A 13,427-nucleotide genomic window follows, 5' to 3' on the forward strand; every position below is an offset into this window, starting at 1 on the left:
CGCGGCCACACCGCGCTCAGGCGGAGCGAGGGTTTTTGTGGAGTTGCGGTGAGGAAATGCGAGTTTTGCGGTGCTGGGGACGTCTTCGGCGCGTTGTTTATTGCCGCGGGGTTTTGCCTCACCAGGTAAAACGATTTCTGAAATTAGATTGCTTCATGGTACAGGAGAAACTGAAGTGGTGGTTGGTAATGCTGTGCTGAAGTGTTTCTTTAATATCTTTTGTATAATTGGTAGATGTTCTAGAGCAAGCAGAATTCTTGCATTGATCTGGTGGAAATAACTTATAATTCATACAAAAATCACGGGCTAGAGCCAAATGCAGGTTGAAAAGCGTGGTTCTGAATCACGAGCTGTGGAGCAGTGCTGGTGTGCTGCTGTTTGCTCTTCACCTGTGCAAAGCACCGTCTGCAGAATGAAACTGTGCCCACAGCCAGCAAAGGAAATTCTCCTGTATCTGAAGGAAAGGAGTCACACATAGCACAGGCAGTCGTAGTTTCCTCTCATTTTGTTTTATAACCTGTCACGTCTGTAAAATCAAGGAGTAACTTGTGCTGTGTCTGTACCATCTCAGTGTTAAAAGTGTGCAGCAGTTCCCTGTATTGTGGATGTGGTCAGTACAGAGTCAAGAAAAGTGATGTTTTCACTTTTTCTTTATAGGTATTAGCAAATGTTTGCTGTCATGCAGCGCTGGCTCAGTAGGTTGCTTTTTCTTTTTTTTTTTTCCAAACAATTTCTTTATGAAGGGGGGAAAAAAAGCTTGAAGTCAACTGAAGCCCATCTTATTTCCTCAGGTGGTTCCGCAAAGCAGAGTTTCAGGCAGCTGAGGACTCTGAGTGGCCCTTCATTGTGACAATCAGTGACTATGGGGAAAAATTGCAAAGGATGCAAAATGATCTTAGCATGGTAAGTTTACCGGAGAACTGCCTTGTTGGATGGACTGCGCTAGAGGAAGTGTTCCTTGTATGTGTCAGATGTGTAGCACAGATTTGCAAAGAAAAGAGAGCCAATATTTTCTCAAATATTCTTTTTAGTGAGAATTGAGTGATGTTTTCACTAGAATCTTTTCATTGACTGATTATTCTTCAATGCATGTCACTGCATTGCTGATGTGCCCTACTGATAGGTTTTAGTTGAAGCAAAATATCACATTAACGAAGTGAGAAGTCAAAGTCAACCATTTAAACGTTAGAGTGGTATCAGCTCTGAGGCAAACATGCAGAAATAAGAGGCAAAAATCAATCTTGCTATTGTTTGGATGTGAGCTTGCAGATAGATTGCACTTCAGAAGTAAAATATCACTTGAGGTTGTATGCAGTCATTGGTTCATGGGATTTCTCAAAAGAAGGAAGCAGTAACCCCAGTAGCTCTGATAAGCAGATTGTAACTGAACTGTATTTTCATCTCAATCTATTGTTTTGTTTATGAAAGATAGGTTTTGTTTTTTCTCTTTCCTCTCTTGGTCAGTACTACAAGTACTGCAATTTGATAACAATGATATTTATTCGTAAGCAATAATCCATTTCAAAAGTAAATGAAATGATCTTAGATACATGAAGGTTTTGCTCTCGGAAACTGTCTGAAACAAGGATCTCAAAGTACTTGATGTATGAGCACTTGGTCACGTATTTACTTCTTGACTGTGTATAGCACTGAGACATTTCCTCTGAGCAGACACTAACTATACAAGACTTACTGTTAATTATAATCATGACCTGTTTTCTTTTTTTCCCAAAAAAGGAAGTAAATCTGGCAACTGGACCAAAAACCAGAGTAAAATGGCCTATCAGGAGTTGCATCACTAGGTGTTTGTTTGGTTTCAAATGTTTCCAAAAACAGTGTCGTTACGTTTAGCTGGAAATGAACTATTGTTTTATTTTGGGGCCCTTAAAGATGCTAAGTAGATAACCAAATAGTGTGCATCACAGTCCTCCTTGGACAGGGAAGCTGGTGTCTCAGTGGAAATGACACAGACTTTGCTGTATTTATCGGTTGTAACTGGAGCATTAGACAACGACACTTGTTCAGTGTAGCCTTTATTGCTTGTGGTAATTTCACAGTGATGTTTGCTTCATTTGTGCATTTGCAGTGTTGAAAAACTAACTTAAAGAATATCACCGATAGTTGCTCCTATCACTGATTTGTCCTGTTAAGACTTTGAAAGTGAAATAATAATAATCTAGTTACCTGAGATGTTTGTATGCACTGTTTTTGGTAGTAAAGCTTGATTCAGTTCTGAAGTGTACTATAGGCCATGAAGTAGATGAAGGGATCGTACCACTGCCAAAAAACTGCAGCTGCTTTTTGCTGTTGAATGCCTTTTACTTCCCAAATGAAAACTGTGACATCTGTCTGAAATCGACAAAACCAACTTGGCCTGAGAAATTGATAAAGTGGCCCATGTTAAAGTTCTGCCCTTTCTGTGTGTCAGTGGTAGGCAGGTAGCCTTTCTGTAGAGACTATCACGTCTAAGAACTAAGAGTGTTTTTTTTCTCCTGTTAGAGAGAAGGGGAAACAAGCAGATGGGAAGGTAACTTCTCATGCGAAGAGCTGTGTTTGCATCATTGAGTGTCCTGTGAGTGCCCTGCTGCCAAGAGGAGTTGACCGCTGTCACTTCCCCCTAAATCTTAAAAACTCAACTCCACAAGTGATTTTTATCTTTATACCATTGTTTAAATCTGTTCTGAAGTTGCCAGTTGTGGCTAGAGTGTATCCTCTTGCTCCCTGTGCTCCCTTTGGCTAGCACAGGAGATTGTGTCACTTATTTTCTCTATATTGCCCGTTTGTCCATTATCTACAGATTGGGGCCATTAAACGTCCTGAGAAAGCACGCGGACTGTAGGCATGGCTGTCCCTGGCTGGCTGAATGCCCACAGGATCAGCGTATGTATTAATTTCAGCTTTTGTTATACCTTTTTTCCCTTAGGATCAATAAATGGAGGCAAGAAGTTAGTGAAATGTAGTCATTCGTGCTTGCTGATTTATTGTTTCATGAAAATAATCCTGACAGAATCTTGGAAGATTGTGCCTTTTGTTTGGGACCAACCTCCAGCTTCCTTGTTCACGTGTAAAAGATTTCCTGTTACTGAAAATTAGCAGCTATGTGTGATAAGGGCTGTTGAGCAATATTGACCACAAACTAGAATAGTAAGAATGCTTTTAGATTTAATGAAAATAAGGATTTTTGAGCACATTTGTAGAATCCAGAAACTCTGCTCTTTCTGCTGGTTGATCTCTTAATGAGTCTTAGTAGTTGACAAAGGAACTAAAGCACATGGATGAAATCCTGGCTTTTTTGTTCCATAAAATTCCTATATTTGGATGCCTGTCGTCTTTTATTCAATAACATGTACCACAGATCCTTACCAAGGCAGAAATTGTTTTCATTGATCAAAAAAATAGGTATGTTTTTTCATTCAAACTGAGTGAATTGAGGTTGTTCTATACTGTTGTTTCCACCAAGTGCAACACAGACATGATACAAGTGAAATAGTAGCATGGTGTCTAATTCTGCAGAGAACTATTGGATCATAAAGTACTTCAGGCTGGAAGGAATCTTGTTCAGCTTTCTGCTCTAAGCAGTGTCATCACTGAGTTTTGCAATGCCCCACTACTTGCAGACATGCTTGCTTATAAAAAATAGTAATTAACTAAATCTGAAAATGAAGATATCCTAATCTGAAGTGCTTTATTTTATTTTGCTTTGTCAACATTCTGTCACAGTCAGGTCAGACTTTCAGAGCTCACCCTGTAGAACCTTCTCTTCTGCCTTACTCTTCCATGCCCTTTTACTTCTTCCCAGCATGCTGTGACTTGTGTTGTCTTTACACCATCCATTGGAGGTTTTGTTTAAGCAGATAGAAGAAATGAACTAAACGTTAGTAAATGGCAGAAGTGGTGGCTAGTTTTGAACTTATAGAAATAGCCTGAGGTACCAATAGCTTGGGCTTTAACTCAGCCCTACAGGACAACAACAGAGGAAAACTTGGCCAGATGAGTCTGCTTGTTTAAAATTTGCTGAAAAATGATAAAGGAAGTGCAGCATTCAGCTGGAGCCTCTTCATGTTTTGCATACAATGGCTGAGATGGATTGCAGATTAAAAATTGTCCCTTCACTCAGTGCAGCATTTTGATGGAGAAAATATTTATGTGTGCTATAAATAAGCCTTGGCCTCTCGATGAGCTGCAGGAAAACTGAAGAGTTCATGCTAAGAACTGGATAACAACAAAGGAAAGCTGCTGCTTCAGAGCCAGGAACAGGATCCAGCACCACCAGTGCTGAATTAAGAAAGCTTTACAAAATATGCTTGCGTTATGATGTTTGGAGTAATGAGACAATGCGAGGAACAGTGTGATTACAAACATGTGGCCCTTAATATTGTTACATCCCTCCTCCAAAGTGCTTCGTTGACATTCGACAATTGTCCCCATGTACTGCTCTCAGTGCTAGTGCCATGCTGACATGTACTGAGAGGAGGAAAAAGGATACAGAATTTGTTTATGAAGCCTCGTTTAGGAGGACGAACTCAGCAGCAGGGAGTGGATGGACGTGTGCTGAGGTGACACAGCCTCAAAGTAAACTGAAGGTGAGGACAGTGAGCACAGCACACAGCAGCAGTGCATCCTGCCAGTGAGGAGGGCAAGGAGCAGCCCAGGCTGGGTTAGCAGGAGCCCGGCCAGTACACTGGGGGAAGGGATCTCCCTGAGATTTGAATTCATTGCCGAACTTACAGGAGTAGAATGGACTGGGTTTTAAAGCTCTGGTGTTCAGATGTTTACTTGGCAATCTAATCAATACTCCACCTGGATTCTGGATGTTTTCTTTTGTGCTCAGATCCACCAGCAAACAGAACAGAAAGTTAGCTGAGTTTTTGTTAGGTGATGTTTTTCCTTTTGACGTGTGAGAATGCTGCTTGGAGACTTTTAAATCAAAAATATTCGCAGTGGGTGAGAATGCTTGTTCAAGGAGCAGGAAAGAATTCCTCACAGGAAGACCCAAATGATGTATATTGATCACTCATGTTTACAACCTTGTTCACGAGCAAGTGAATTGGAAATGTTTGCTTGCCATGTGGTCTTTTTATCTTTAGTTTTGCTTACAAAATGTTCCTGTTTAAAATACATTTGATAAAATGTTGGCAGCATATCAGAGAACTAATGTGACCATGGGATGTGGACAAAGATGTCACAGTAGGTCTTTAAACTTCTTCCCTTTTCCCCTTGCTGTATTTCTTTAAATGATTGAATGAAATAGAAGTTAGAATACTACTGCCTCTGGAGAATGTGATATTTTCAAATAACTCAGTTAATGAAGTCATTAAATGTTGTTTTAGCATAATCCGGGGATTTGACTGCTCAGTAAGACGAGGCAAACTAGCAGCAGTTTAAAGCAGTAAAAATTAAGAGTGACCTGGAGAACTACTGGCTTCGAGCACAAGATCTGCAGGAATCAGAAGCCTGACTTGTTGTTTAACTGATTTTGATTTAACTGGGACAAAAAGCTAGCTGTATTTTAAAGTAGCCTTCTCTTTCATGTGAGTGACAGGCAGGCTAATACAGTGAGAAGCTGAGTGTGAAGAAGAGTAGAGCTCAAATAAACTAAAAAGAGTTGGGAGTTGATTAAAGGGAAGTAAGGGATAAAATACAGATGTGAGTATCCCCTCTTACACTTCAACCTTTGCAGGGTTGGGTCTCTTTTCCTTTACCGGCTGGTTTTTGATGTTCTGGGGTAGAAAGCAAACACCTCCTTTATTTCAGCTTTTGTGTTGAAAGCAGCATTGACCCTTTGTCTAACAAGTGCTCGGGCAGGTTATAAATCTGTAACTTTGCACTTCACCTTTTGTATCTTGCTTAATGACCTTTTAAAAATAAATGCAGAGTGGCTGAAGGAAACTGTATCAGGAATGGAAAAGCTGACACTATGCAACCTGAGCTCTGATTTTTTCAGATCGCTCCACTCTGTTAAACAAAACTTCTTTTCTTTACTTTGTGGTTTAAAAAAGAAAAGAAAAAGAAAAGAAGAGAAAGGGGAAGAAATGGGACGGGGGAGTGTTTTTGTGTTGGGTTCTGTCTGGTAGTTTCAACTGTGAACTTCTTGCTGGAAAAATGCTGCACAGTTACTGGCCTACAGAGAAAGGCCTACAGTCATCCAAATGTGCAGGCAATTTCTCAACACAAATACCTGCAATTTTGTATTCAGCTGTTTGTGGAAAGCCTGCTGTTCAGGGAGATGCTTGCAAGAGCCACTGGGATTGCCTTTGTCTGTTTATGTGCATGAAAAGAATCGTTTCAGATTCTGATCAGATTCTTTTGCTGTTTTCCACAGTACTAAGTTTAATATATGTAGCTTTAAGATGGAAAAAAAAAAAAAAAAGTCATACTATCTTTAATCTATCTCCTTGAGAACGTGTACTCTCCCTTAGGATATCTTCCTATAAAATGTCAAATTTCTCCATTTCAATTAAAGGAAAACTAAACTTTCCCACCATTTAGACCAGTGTGATATTTTATTGTGGTGGTTTAAAGAATGTTTTGGATTTGTGTATATAACAGTAAAGCACTGACATTATTTTCTATTGTTTATGTATTTTGCTTAAAACAAAAGATCACTCTGGAGGGGAGGCATCAGAGGAAGAATCCTTGCAGAGAGAACCCAGATTTATTTTGGATGGTGGTTCTGCTTTATCAGCTGGCAAACACCCTGAACAATTGAGAGGGCTTCAGCCTGCCTGCAGGTGCCTTTACCACAAATAATTTTAATGTAGAAATCCACGGTAACTGAACTGAACTGACTGTCATCTGCAAGCTGTAGTAAAGATTTTCCAGTAATGTTACTACTTAAATCCCTCAGATAGTTGGGATGCCAAACACCAAACAGGAGCGTGTTGTGGGCAGGTTGCTGGGCTGTTGGTAGTTTCTTCACGTCTGCAGTTGTGTGCCCTGGCTCAGAATGAATAGATTCAGAGTGAACCAGTTTCCCAGTGCCCTCACAGCCTTTTCTCTGCGGTGAGTCTCTAAATGGCTGCTGCTACCTATTCTCAGGGTCTCACTGCAAGTCTTCTCTTTCGCGTGTGCTTTTCCTCTGAGGCCCAGCACTCTGATAAATGGCATGAGGTCAGTCTGAAAAATGTCTTGGATGCTTCACCTTGCCACAGCAGATGACGCAGGTACTTCCCAGCAGGAGGACTGGGAAGCCGTGCTGTCTGCTTTGGGGCAGTTCATACGTTACATGCTTGTATTAACTTCTGGGTGTGACACTCCACCCTATGCAGGACTTATTTGTTTTGTTAAAGCCATTTCTTTCGGAATATCAGCATTTCAGTCCAGCCTTTGCACTTATCTGCCACCCTGCAACAGTTTATTCCCTGGCTGTGCGCTTCAGTCCACCAGCTCTGGACCTTTGCACTTTACATAGATGATCCTGCCCAGGTTACAGATTCACACGGTAAATTACTGTAATGTTGTGTGCAAAGAACATCCTGCTCCAGCAAAAAATATTCCACATCAATTTGATTTAAAGTGGTATCGATGCCTTGAACCTGACTCTCTAGAAAGAGGAGAGGAAACAGCACTGTCTACTGGGTGATTTTCAGAGCTGCCAACTGAGCTTGTTGGTTTTCTGCTGGTGTCTGACAGTTACGAGGAGCGCAGCAGACATTACTGCACACCAGTGAGAAATGCAAACTGCCATCACAGTAGTAAGTCTCCCTTGCTACTGGTATTTGAATTCCCGGCCTTCTGCCCCAGTGAAAACTGAAATTTAAATACAAACTTAAAATTTTCCAAGAGGAATTTCTACAGATCAATTTAAAAATGTACAGCTGTTTGTGTAGAGGCCAATTTCTCCCACTCTGGCTTGCTGTTTGTCTTCAACTTTTGAGCAGTTGCTTTTTTTTTAATTTATTTGGGCATTCACAGCTGAGTGAATCTCTTAACATGAAGAGTCAGATAGGGGATTTGTACTGATACAGAGCATGACCTCTGAATTATATAATATAATTCCTTTGTTTAAGCATACAAATTAATTTTCTAATTGGTTTACTCATTAAGAGCTGGTAATGCTGCACCTTGCTTTGTCATTTATAATCCTGGGCTGTTTTAAAAGATGGGAGATGAAAAAAAGCAAGGGGTAGATGGAGGAAAAAATTGCTTTTCCAGCTAACATTACAAATAACATCATTGATAATATAATGCTCATAGGAATTTGATTGTCACAGATGACTTCTCTTAACAAGAACAGATTGTGATGTTGACTGAGGGCATTCTGCAAGGAGCTTCTTTAAGAAAGCGTTGGACACAAATTCTAACTGAGGAGCATTAAGAGCAATGGAATTAAAGCACAGCCTTTTCTTAGATTTGCTCTCACATAAGTTTGAAGATGAGAAAAAGCAAACAGAAACCCAGCATCAGTGTCAGGTACACGCAAGCAGGCTGATACTGGGTAAGCTTGTACAGAGTGTGCAGTGTGGAAAGTGTGATACAGTGCTATGCTGGAAATGATCTGTTTGCCATGGAGTACCCTGGGATAATTGAGTGCTCTATAATGAGGGTGCAGGATGTGTTAATCATCCCATTTCAGCTCTCTTGGCAGGAATCTGACAGTTGCTTACAGCAAAGCAGGCACGGATACTTATGGTTTTATAGCCGCTGCCATGTGACCAGCAGATTTTATTATTGTGCTGTTCTTCCTGATTTTCTAAACGGAGGAGCAAAATGCTGTACCGTTTTCATCTGCTCTGCTGGGATAAACTTGTGCAAAAAAAACGTAAAATAATTTTGTTGTTGCGTTTTAAGCTTTCTCTCACTTTTTCTCTGCTTTTACATTTAAGCTCTATTTAGTTTGGTTAACCAGAAAGTTGAAAGCTTTAGCAAGATCTATTGTTTGATGAAGCTGAGGCTAACTTAGCCATGTATATCTTAACCAAAGTTAGAAAATGGCCTATTGAAGTGCATGCTTTTATCTCACAGCCGTTTTACAAAGCTCTGTGCATTGCCCCGCGTTACTGAAACGAGCCACTAGGTTTCACCAAACCGTCGTCTCCATCTGAAAACTGCATCTGCCACTGAGGTCATTTGGGTCTTCCTGAAAAACTGTCAGGCGTGTTTTTTTTTTTCTTTTTAACAGTCTTCATGTGAGGCATTTATGAATCACGAGCTGTGACTTATCTGTTGCCCTGCCATCTTCTCCCTGTCGCAATCTCAAATAATTCCTATGGCTGCAATAAAAATTGCACTGAATTCTTCCCATGCAACAGGAATGTTTGCATTTTATGAGCTTTAATAGCTGTTTTTAAAATAAATCAGTCTTGTATTGTAACTTGTGTAGTCATATCTGTGGGATCATAAACCTTAACATCCCTTTTATGCTCTGGCACTGCAACAGTAACAATCAGGACAATAGAAACTTGCTTCAGTTTTTTTTGTATGGGTGACACTGGAGTCTCTTTTTGCACTGCTTGATAAGACACTGTGTTGTCTGCCACTCAAATTGCACTAAAATCATCAAAGTAAAAGGAGCTGCAGCAATATTTCTGCTTATAACCTGCTTCAGAGCCTTTATCTAACTATCATAATGCCCGGTTCCCAAAAATGATTCAGTTCTGTCAGTGATGTGGGGCACTGAAATTTCCTGAGGTTAACTGTGAGTTTTTCCCTTTGCTTATTCATGTTTGGAATGAAGTGCTGCAGAAAGCCCTGCAGTGGGTGAAGTGCTGCAGAAAGCCCTGCAGTGGGTGAAGTGCTGCAGAAAGCCCTGCAGTGAGTTTATCTGAACAGGATGGGGAAGCCTTCAGCACCTTAGTGGCTGTCTGCATGCCTTCCTCCTTCATTAAGCAGCATCTTTCCTTTATTTAAACAGATCACTGTTTTCCTCTCAGATTTATTCCTAGGTTCAACAGGAACTCTTGGATTCCATGACACAAAACATTGTGTTTTACTGCTTGTAAGGAAGCATTTCAGGTGATGTGTACAGTCAAATGATTCTAGTTTTTAGAAATATAGCTTTCTTGGTAGAAAATGACTATGATTTACTCAGGCCTTAATCTCAACGTCAGTGCAATCAGCAAAATGTAAAACTTCTGTCTTCCTCTCTAATAAATTCCTCATAACTGCATGCATCTGTAACCTAAGCAAGGTACTTCTCTCACATGCTGGGAACAATGACTTCTCTCAGTAACCTGGGAAGTGAATGGGTGTTGTCACGATGGTAATTTTAGTAGATGGAAAGTAATATATTTTTCTATGAGGTTTCCTTCACACGATAAAAAGAAAAGGCGTTGGGAAATTTAACTACATGAAAGTAGGTTATAAGGAAACAAATGTCATAGGTAATAAAGTGATGTCAGTTCTTTTCTTTTTAAATTCAAACTGTGTTTGAGTACTAAATGTCTGAATTGTTTCTGAATACATTAATAAGTAAAAGATTAGAAAATAGTCCAAACTTATCACAGTCTTTGAAAACTTGATACCCTTTACATTATAACTTTAAATGGAATTTGCATTCGACTCTAAGAAAGAAAATAATCTTCCAGAGACATTTAAATTAATTGCTGTAGTTAATTTCACTCATAATTTTACATTTTTGACTGATTATAATCAAGTTTTATGGAGTATATGTGTTTATTTCTGTCAAAAGCCTGAAATTGGATTTGTTTGGGGGGGAAATGCATTTAAACTTGGTACTGAAAACTGCACATTCTCATTCTCAGCAGTTGGTTTGAGTGAGTTGTGTCTGTGCTCAGGAGGGCCCCGCCGAGGTCACCGTGCTTGCTGCTTCTGCTGCCCTCTTGCTCCTGGAGACTTTTCCCTGCTTCCATCTCCTCTGATTGCTTTTTAACCTGCCTCTGTGAAACATTTCAGGTTCAAAAATGCCAGTGAATATTTTTAATAGAGAGACAGTGTCTCCCACAGCTTGACTTGTGGAGTTGGGGAGGACACTTGTCTGCACGGTTTGGGTTGCTGGCAATGACTGGTGTTAACGCAGCAGCCCTAGTGCTCAGCACATCTTGCAAATATGTGCAAATAACTCCATGGTGCTGGGCACTGGCACACGTGGTCCCAGAGTGCTGCCAAGTGGAAGTGCTTTGGAAACTTCCCCTGTGTGGACCGAGGGCTATCCATTCCTGCCAGCCCAAAGCAGCTCTAATTGGAGGAAATCCTCTTGCAGCTTGTTGTTTGCTATCACATTTGTACCACCCTGGGGTGAGTGACAACACCTGAAGTAAGATGGGGAAGCTGTGGTAGTTTTGTCGTCTGAGGGGACAGACTGGGGCCTCCCCTCAGCCTGACGGAAAGGCCCTGAGAAAATGGCCGCCAGCAGTGGTGGGAGCTGTGCGGGTCTCCACTTTGCCCAACACCCGGCCATCCTGAGAGAATGTTTCCTTTATTTTTTTCTCCCTCCACAATTTTTCCTTCAGGTTATCTACAAGCAGCAGGGCAGCCCCTGCTTTTGATTCCAGTTCTGGCAACAGCAGGTGCTGCAGCCCAGCACTGCCACAGTGCCATGCCCAGCCCTCAGCCCCAGCCTGGGGCTTTGCTGAAATGTACAGTGTTGGGATTCTCTGTCAATGGCCTCCATCTCCATGCTGGTTGTCAGGTAGGTGTGAAGCTAGACCTGTTTTCCTGGGGCAGATCTATTCCTCCATCTCTCAGTCCCTAAAAGCTTGTACTCAGATCAGTATGATCCAAGGCTGGAAAAAGAGCACTTTGGGCTTTTAGACATGGACAAGACCCACTGAAGTGTGCTGTATTCCTAGCTGCTGTTCAGCCTCACAGTGAATTGGCTCTTTCCTGGCAGTCATTACAAGTAAACCCTATACCCAAATCCTACTGCCTCTGAAGGATGGACTTCTCATAAGCTATTTCCAATCTTGTGGTAATCTCCCAAAATAATCTTCCAAACTCTTTTGTGAGAGGAATCTGCCATTTTGAACACGTGCTGTTCATATGCTGTTTTCTGAAATCCAAATGGTACTATTGAATGGCAAAGCCACTGCTCATTTTTGTCGCTTTAAACCTAAAATACACTACTCTAGAGAATTTTAGTTTCTAGCATTGTTTCATTTTCTATTAGTTTATGTGACTAAACACTGGGATATAATGGTCTTTAACCCTGGTTCCAGTGTATGTAAAATGTATTAACAAAGTTTTGTGTTACCCTCTCTCTAAGTAGGAAAACACTATTTCTTGTTTTTTTTTTTTTAAATATTCCTCCCTCAGTTCTTTTCTATAGCATCACAAGTTAGCTATTAGTTCTTTAGGAGTTTCTGTAGTTTCCTGTTTAATTGCCGGTGGGGGAGGTTTCCTGCCAAAATTCATGTGGATACAATTCTTGAAAACCTGTTCCTGAAGCTACCTGTGAATAACAATTACTTCTCCATAAGTACTGTCACAAAAGAAAACCAAATGTTCCGCTTGAAACCTTTCTGTCTTTCAATGTTTTTGACTGAATAGCTGTTGCTATAGATTTGTATTGATTTACTACATTAATGCTAGTCCTGTTGTTGTCATACTCAGCACCAGAACAGCATGTGTACACTTGGTTGCCGAGGAGCCTCTAAAAAAGAACAAATTGAACTAGATCACTGACACAGATACAGACTGTAGCTCCCATGGCCCTCTGCTGTTTGTGTTGCATGCATTCTATCAACATCCATGAAGTTCACAAATTGAATTAAAGTTATGAAGCTTTGTGAGGCTTGGGACAGCTTAAAGACTTCTGTTATCGTGAGCTGCTGTAACAGCTGAAAATAAGCAGGTGTGCATTAATGTCTGATAAGTCTAGGTATGGGGACATGGAGCTGTTGTCAGGGAGCCCACGGTCAGAGGGGACTGATAATCTATGTTGCAAAAATGGAAAAGTATGGTGTCTCCATGCTTTAATTTTTATGAAAAAAAATATATTGCATATTACACCTATGTGTCTTACACCAAAAATGTGAGAAAAATAAAAAATATTGTCAAGAAGAATATATTGTCAAGAATGCACTGCCATTGCTTGAAACACAGTTCTGCACATTGTATAAGCCAAGTTCTTGGCATCTGCTGAAGTGAAATTACTTAGGTTGCACTTGTCTTTGAGGATAGGACCAGTATGATCTTTTCTTGACATGTTCTCTACTTGCAGAATATTGAGAAATGTAATGAAAATAGTTACGAGCAAAAGAGAGAGATACATTTATCTTGGCTAACTTCTACATGGGTGGTTATACTGGGTAGATCCACGGTACTATTTGTTGTCGTGTAAGAAGCCTGCATGGCCTCTACCTAGTGAGCTGGAAGTGGTCCCTAGGTCTGGTGAGCAAGGTACTGTACTCAAAGCTATTTTGTCAGGGGACAGGTGATACTTTGATGGCCAAGGTGAAGTAAAAAGCTCCAGGAGCCTGTTGACATCAGAAATGCCCCAGTGTAGTACAGTTCCCTCCCCTCCCTCG

At 40.7% G+C, this 13,427-nt stretch overlaps 1 long non-coding RNA gene across 1 annotated transcript; it reads left to right on the top strand.

Annotated features, from left to right (window-relative positions):
• Window positions 1-287: 287 nt before the first annotated feature.
• On the top strand, window positions 288-6,505 carry LOC104913922 (uncharacterized). Its single transcript, XR_014887586.1, has 3 exons — window positions 288-695; window positions 792-903; window positions 2,500-6,505. It is a non-coding gene; the product is annotated as an uncharacterized LOC104913922 (long non-coding RNA).
• Window positions 6,506-13,427: the final 6,922 nt, after the last annotated feature.

The sequence above is a fragment of the Meleagris gallopavo genome, chromosome 21 (genome assembly GCF_905368555.1).
Source record: "Meleagris gallopavo chromosome 21, MGAL_WU_HG_1.1, whole genome shotgun sequence".
In the NCBI taxonomy this organism is placed as follows: Eukaryota; Metazoa; Chordata; class Aves; order Galliformes; family Phasianidae; genus Meleagris; species Meleagris gallopavo.